This window comes from Nyctereutes procyonoides, unplaced genomic scaffold (genome assembly GCF_905146905.1).
Source record: "Nyctereutes procyonoides isolate TBG_1078 unplaced genomic scaffold, NYPRO_anot_genome, whole genome shotgun sequence".
Taxonomy (NCBI): domain Eukaryota; kingdom Metazoa; phylum Chordata; class Mammalia; order Carnivora; family Canidae; genus Nyctereutes; species Nyctereutes procyonoides.
The window spans coordinates 18,049,653-18,057,884 of record NW_026575034.1 but is presented as its reverse complement, the minus strand read 5'-3'; positions in this window follow the sequence as shown (position 1 = coordinate 18,057,884).

The following is an 8,232-nucleotide window of genomic DNA, read 5'->3' as shown; positions in this document are numbered from 1 at the left end:
CTAGGCCATTTTTTATTAGGATCAACATATTAGCTGATCTTTCTGTGAACCAGACCTACCTTTCCGGCCCCCATCATTGAAGTGAATTGAAAGAGAAGCTTCAGTGCTACAGACACAGTGACACACAAGTTTGGGTCACTTGTTATTGTAATTTATTTATGCCTTCTCATCCTTAGATCCAATCCCAAATCTAGGATTTCTATCATACATTGGAATGCTTGACTTTTTTTTTTTAAGATTTTATTTTGAGGGGATCCCTGGGTGGCGCAGCGGTTTGGTGCCTGCCTTTGGCCCAGGGCGCGATCCTGGAGACCCGGGATCGAATCTCACATCGGGCTCCCTGCATGGAGCCTGCTTCTCCCTCTGCCTGTGTCTCTGCCTCTCTCTCTCTCTCTCTCTCTCTCTGTGACTGTCATAAATAAATAAAAATTAAAAAAAAATTTAAAAAAAAGATTTTATTTTGAGTGATATCCATACCCAAACAGGGCTCAGACTCATCCCTGAGTTTAAGAGTTGCACATTCTACCAACTGAGTTAGCCAGGCACCCCGGGAATGCTTGACCTTATGGCACAGTAGATCTTGCAACACCAGCACATCATTGGGACCTCTGACTGCATTGTCACTAGTGTCCCATGGAAAAGCACTTGGGCTCCACGAGGTCCCAGCTACACACTAGAAACTGTTTCTCAAACAATTATTTAAAGGATCAGATAGCAAATATTTTATACTTTGTAGACAATATATAATTTCTTTGCATATTCTTTTTTTATAATATCCCTTTAAAAAAATGTAAAAACCACTTTTAGCTTGTGAGTGGTTCAAAAACAAAATCCAGGGATGCCTGGGTGGCTCAGCAGTTGAGCATCTGCCTTCGGCTGGCTCAGGGCATGATCCTGGAGTCCCAGGATCAGAGTCCCACATCGGGCTCCCAGTAGGGAGCTTGCTTCTCCTTCTGCCTATGTCTCTGCCTCTCTCTCTTTATGTCTCTCATGAATAAATCAATAAAATCTTAAAACAAACAAACAAACAAAACCCAAACAAACCAAAATCGAAACCAAACAACACAAGTTGATTTGATCCACAAGTCATAGTTTTCCAACCTCTGGTCTAAAACCCTAGAAACACACGGCAACTCTCTTTTAGAGCATGCAAGAGTGGTTTTACCTACCATGGATATCTCTGACTTATCACATCTACTGAGCCATATGACCCAGGTGGCAGGACAACTTTCTCTGTTGCTTGGACCTTCTGTGCAGCAGGTCTCTGGCTCTTGGTCTGACTCAAAATTGGGAGCTTTCCTACATATCTGATAAACGGTTAAAGTAATATCTCTGAATGTGGGATGTGCTGTTTTCATAATTGAAAGAAGTCTATCAAGCATAAAAGAATACTGTCTTTCTTGGTGCAAAGTGAATCAACTTGTGCTTTAACTTTTAAGGATGCCACAGACCATTGGATCCCTAAACACTTCACCAATGTGGTAGTCCCTTAAATCTTCATGAGTTTTTTTCCTCTCACTCTCTGGTCTGCATATGTAATACCAGGATATTTAGGGGTATTTCTCACTTCTGCTCACCATGTCCAATTAGTATGATGTATATTGGACCAGTATGGTGTTCTGTAGAAATTCTTTTTTTTTTAATTTAAATTCAATTACTTAATATATAAAGTACTATTGGTTTCAGAGGTAGAGGTCAGTGATTCATCATTATATAACACCCAGTGCTCATTACATTGTGTGCCCTCCTTAATGCTAATCACCCAGTTAGTTACCTTATCCCTTCATCCCCCTCCCCTCCAGCAACCCTCAGTTTGTTTCCTATGATTAAGAGTATCTTATGGTTTGTCTCCCATTCTGTAGAATATTCTTAAGAGAGCGGGATCCCTGGGTGGCGCAGCGGTTTAGCGCCTGCCTTTGGCCCAGGGCGCGATCCTGGAGACCCCGGATCAAATCCCACATTGGGCTCCCGGTGCATGGAGCCTGCTTCTCCCTCTGCCTGTGTCTCTGCCTCTCTCTCTCTCTGTGTGTGACTATCATAAAAAAAAAAAAAAAAAAAGATCAAGGTCACTGTAGACTATACAGTGGCAGAGCAGGAGACTTAAATAAAACGGTCATGGGGCAAGGCAGCAAATGGGTATTAATGTCTTTTCCATTAAAGGCAAACTGTTTTTGGTCCTTACTTTCTAGAGCCACAACCACTTACTAATTACTAGAAGCTGTGTTCATGTGTTGATATATATTCCTTATGTTCAAGCTTCAAAAGAGCCATCCCTAGCAGGGTATTAGGACCAGCTCCAGGTGTTCTTGCCAGAACATTGAATTTGATTTTTGGGCGAGTGCCTCCATGCTAATAAATTCTCACCTACTTAGCTTTATATATTGCTCTGCTGTTTTAATACGCTTGAGATATACTCTGTTGGTTTCTTTTGGGACATATTAGCTAATTTCTATCATTCTTTTGGTGCATAATTTATTTTCTCTTGGAGCAGGAATGGTATTTCCTTTCTGGGGCTGTACTGAGACCTAACCCTAGTTACTAGGATTAGCCTGGAGCAAAGAAGGGTGGCAGGGGTAGATCTTTAAAAAGACAAAAATCATCTTACACAACATCTGCCTCAGATTAGATCCTACAGGACCTTCAAGTGAAGGGAGGGACCTCTTCTAGCTGGACTTCTTCCTTCCAGCTTCTGCTAGCTTGGAGGATTTAAGAGAATCCAGGGATTCAAAACTCTCATGCTTATCCATCTAATTATCTTTATTCTAGCCCTCAGAGTTCCACTTTTTATCAGGGACTGACTTTGACATAGATCTTTTGAGGCTCTAAAGCAATATTATCCTTATGATTAGGACCTTGGCTTCATTTTCAACACAGCCTGCAATTTTTTACAGGCTGTCCTGAAATGCTGTTATAGAGGCCCCTACTTTCATAGTTTGGAGTAGTTAATAGACTTACAGGAGCTTGTCTTTTTCCTTTTTAATTCCCATCTTCCAACACTAACAAAAGTGAACTCCATCCATAATCTCATAGTTATCATTGCCCTATGCCGTTCAAGTGCCACAGCCACTGTATACATAGCTAATATTTCCCTTTCACCTACACCTCATCCCAATCAACCACCGGTGAGATTCTTAGTAAATGGAATTCCAGGGCAGGCCAGAGGTCATCTAACCCATCTAACTAAACCTGCTACCAACAGTGATGAAGTCCTTGTTAGGTGATACAATTCCTTCCTGAAGGCTTGCTTTCTAAGACCATTTTATGTATCATGCTCTTAGCCTGGATTGCCCTGATAGCAGGCCCTGAGACAAAGGCTTACATGTTTTTTTAGAGTGTGATTCCAGAGGCAGAAGTAAGGGCAACATGAATTATATAACAAGGAAAGAGGCAGAATCAAGACAGAGATAGGCTATGGAGTTAGCTGCTGTTCTGGACAATTGGATGCTAGATCCTGGGAGGCCATCTGAGGAATTATTTGAAATGTATCTCAGGACTGTCCACCAAAGGGAAGAGAGGGGGAAGCGTTTGTCCAATCCTGTTTTCATTGGTTAAGTGTTGCCCCACAAGGCTTAAACCTGCCTGGGCACTTCAGGGTTACACAGGTGCAAGTACCCAAGCAGGTGCCCTCAGATCCCAAGAAGGGATTTAGAGAAGTCGTAAGGCAGGAAGTGAGAGGTAAATTGCAGGCTTGAAGTGAAGTGCTGACAGGGAGCCTGGGTGGTTAAGGGGCTGACTCTTGTTTTCAGCTCAGGTCATGATATCAGGGCCCTGGGATCAAGCCCCAAGTGAGGCTCGGCACTCAGCGAGGAGTCTGCTTAAGACTTTCCCTCACCATCCCTACTTGCTCTCTCTCTAAAATAAATAAATCTTACTGGAGGTGGGGGAAGAAGTGCTGTCAAGTTGCAACTTGATGTGAAGGTGAATGAAAACTGCACAGAATTGGTCACTACTGCTGTAGCTGTGAGGATTTGAAGTGGTCCATAAGGGGTATATGAAAGACCCGTAAACTTTATTTCCTGAAATATTGCTCTCTAGCAACACTTAGATCCTCTTACTCTTACTATTGTAGCTTGTTTTTATCTGTTATCTGCTCTTAGTCTCAGCCATTCCAAGTCAACCTTCATATTATCACCAGAGTGATCTTTCTAAAATACAGGTAATTCTCTGGTTCAAATAATAAGCATGATGATGGCAATGATGAGGATAATGACAATAATAATAATAGTAATAACAATAATTCAAGTCCTGAATATTTACTGTGTGCTGGGTACAGTGTTTGGAGATTTACTCATTTCTCATAACTTACAAAGATAAATATCATTATTACTTGGGACACCTGGGTGGCTCAGTGGTTGAGTATCTGCCTTCGGCTCAGGGCGAGATCCTAGGATCCAGGATCAAGTCCTGCATTGGGCTCCCTGCAGGAAGCCTGATTCTCCCTCTGCCTATGTCTCTGCCTCTCTCTCTGTATCTCTCATGAATAAATAAATAAATCTTTAAAAAAATCATTATTACTTAAGTGTTCATGAGAAACTGAGTCTCACTGAGATTAAATAACTTGCTCAAGGTCATATATCTGCTATGTAAGACAGTTCAAATTCAAACCCAAGTCTTTTTTTCATTCAAGTCTGAGATTTTATTTTATTTTATTTTATTTTATTTTATTTTATTAAGTCTGAGCTTTTAAACCACTCCACAGTAGTGTCATAACAAATATTTTTACTATTAGCACAAAGTTTAACATATTTTGTTTTGGCCCTAACTGACCTTTCTGGACTCATGTTTCATTATCATCCTCCTCTTTCCTCTCCAACAGGCTCTGTGCTCTCATTACTTAATGTCTGTACACCTACTATGCCTTCTTCCTGAAGTGCTCTTCATCGTCTTTTTAAAAAATTTTACTTATTTATTTAAGAGTGAGAGGGAGAGGGAGAGAGAGAGAGAGCATGAGTGAGGAGAGGAGCAAAGGGAGAGGGAGAAGCAGAGAGAGAAGCAGAGGAAGAAGCCAAGGGAGAAGCAGCCTCCCTGCTGAGCAGTGGCTCAATCCCAGGACTCTGGGATCATGACCTGCACCAAAGGCAGATGCTTAACCAACTGAGCCACCCAGGCACCCCAATGTTCTTCATCTTAACTCCATCTGCAGAAGCATCTCTCATCCTCAAGTTAAAAAACCATGATGTATAGTCATCTGAAAAGTCCCCCTGGACACCTTAAATATTCATAATTTTGAACTATAGTTTGTTCTTTCATATTTCTAGCCTTACATTTTTCCTTCTTCCTACCTCACTTTCTTTCTTTCTTTCTTTCTATCATTCTTTACTTTTTGGATGTCAGATGTGAAAAAGTTGAGTTGATTATATATAGTCTTCAGTTTTTAGCACATTATCATCATTAGCCTGTGTGAGACTCCTCTACTTTTCCTCCTTGCCTCTGTGACTCTCATTAGTATCTCCTTCCCTTCCAAGGGGACCACTTTAATATGTTTCATATGTATCCCTAAAGAAGTATAATCTTTGAAAAATTTATAATATTATCTTGTGTGAGGATGCATTTTTATTTTTTATTTATTTTTAATTTTTATTTATTTACGATAGTCACACACACACACAGAGAGAGAGAGAGAGAGAGAGAGAGAGAGAGAGGCAGAGACATAGGCAGAGGGAGAAGCAGGCTCCATGCACCGGGAGCCTGACGTGGGATTCGATTCCAGGTCTCCAGGATCGCGCCCTGAGCCAAAGGCAGGCGCTAAACCGCTATGCCACCAGGCATCCCTGAGGATGCATTTTTAAATGTTAAGTAAAATAGGCTTTAATGAAAAAACTTACTGAGATAAACAGAATTATTTCATAATGATAAAAGTTTTAGTTCACCAAGAAATAACAAAGCCCCCAATATGGAATGTAAAAAACTTATTGGCAGAATTTTAAGAATAAATTTAGAAATCTATAAGCATAGCTGATTTTTATTTTTAAAATTTTTTCAAGAAACAAACAGGACTTAGAAAAAGGAGAAGGACTAGGAATGTTACATTGTGTGCCCTCAATATTCCTATGTTGAAGTTCTATTGGTACCTCATAATGTGACTATATTGGGAGATAGGACCTTAGAAGAGGCAAATTTAAAATGAAACCATTAGGGTGGGACCTCACCCAATCTGACTGATGTCCTTATAAGAGGAGATTAGGACTACAAAAAGACGTCAGAGAAAAACATACACAGAGGAAACACTATGTGGGGATACAGTGAGAAGGTAGCCGTCTGCAAGCCACGGAGAGAGCCTTGGGACAAACTAACCTGCTGACTTCTTTTTTGTTTTTCTTTAAATAATCTCTACATTCAACCAGAGATCAAGAGCTGCATCCTCCTCCTGACTGAGCCAGCCAGGAGCCCCATCCTGCTGACATCTTGATTTGGACTTCTAGTCTCCAAGACTACAAGAGAATAAATTTCTATTATTAAAAAAAAAAAAAAGTGGCAGTGTGGTATATTTTTTCATTATTTTTTTTAAGTTTTAATTTTTTTTTTTTTTATTTTAAGTAGGCTCCACTGGTGTGGAATCCAATGTGGGGTTTGCGCCCATGACCAGAGATCAAGAACTGAACTGAGATCAGGAGTCAGATGTTCAATTGACAGCCACCCACGTGCCCCTCATTATTTTTTACTTTTTTTTTTTTAACTTTTAAATTTGGAAGAATTGCAAACTTTATGGGAAGAGTCCAAGAATTCTCATATATCCTTTACCCTGATTTTCCAAATGTTAACATTTTACTACATTTGCTTTACCATTCTCTTTGCATATATTTTTCAAAAAGTTTGAGATTAAGTTGCAGACATGATACCCCTTTACTGCTAATTTCTTCCATGTACATTTCCTTTTTTTTTTTTAAGGTTTTATTAATTTATTCATGAGAGATACAGAGAGAGAAAGGCAGAGACATAGGCAGAGGGAAAAGCAGGCTCCATGCAGGGAGCCTGATGTGGGACTCGATCCTGGGACTCCAGGATCACGCCCTGGGCTGAAGGCAGACACTCAACCACTGAGCCACCCAGGTATCCCCCATGTACATTTCCTAAAAGCACAGTAGACAACTTTGAGGGTTTGTTTTTAGATTTTAAGGTGAATCTACTGTTGGTTTTTCATTAAGACATGGTCCTTGGGCAGCCTGGGTGGCTCAGCGGTTTAGCGCCGCCTTCAGCCCAGGGCGTGATCCTGGAGACCCAGGATTGAGTCCCATGTCAGGCTCCCTGCATGGAGCCTGCTTCTCCCTCTGTCTCTGCCTGTCTCTGTGTCTCTCATGAATAAATAAATAAAATCTTTAAAAAAAAAAAAAAAGACATGGTCCTTATACCTAAGGCACAGCCTTTCTAGTGTTTCAGCTGAGGTCCAAAGGGTGTTAGTGAGATTCCTTAGCTTTGTCAAAGCTAAAGCTCCAGTAACCCCCAGACTGCTTGATCTCTAGTATCTCTATTCCATTCTTAAGCTCCTAGAAGCTTCCATCCGGCAAGACTTCAATGGTTTCATACAGTAAGACCAGTTTACTTATAATGGGAGACCACTATACAGACTTCCAGGGGTTATCTCTATGAAGCTCCCTCCTCCATGAAATTTTATCCCAAAGATTCTAGTAATTTCATCTGTTCTGAACTCTTGTTTCTGCCTCCTCATTTCAGCAGGACCCTGGGGTTCTGCCCGATCTTAGTTCTGTGAACTCTAGGTGAGAATTATTCTCAGACAGGTAAGTGACAAGCATGGGGCTCACTTTGTAAGGTCCCTTTCTCGTAGGGATCATAGTCTTACATTGTCTTTTTCTTTTCCTTTACCCTTTATATTCTGTCCAATTTTATAGTTGTTTACAGTGAGAGGTCTATTCCTGTCGTTACCATGTTATGGTCAGAAGTGGCATGTGTATGGGCTTGTCATTTAAAAACATTTTTTTAAAAGATTTTATTTATTCATGAGACACACACACACACACAAACACAGAGGCAGAGATGTAGGCAGAGAGAGAAGCAGGCTCCATGCCGGGAGCCTGATGTGGGACTCTATCCCAGGACCCCAGGATCATCCCCGGAGCCGAAGGTAGACGCTCAACCACTGAGCCACCCAGGTGTCCCTGGGCGTGTTATTTACATCAATGTCATTATGCTATAAATTTCATTGAGTTGCTTCCTTTTTCACACAGCAGTGTGTTTTCAAAGATCTGTCTATATTGCTATGGATAGGTACATAGA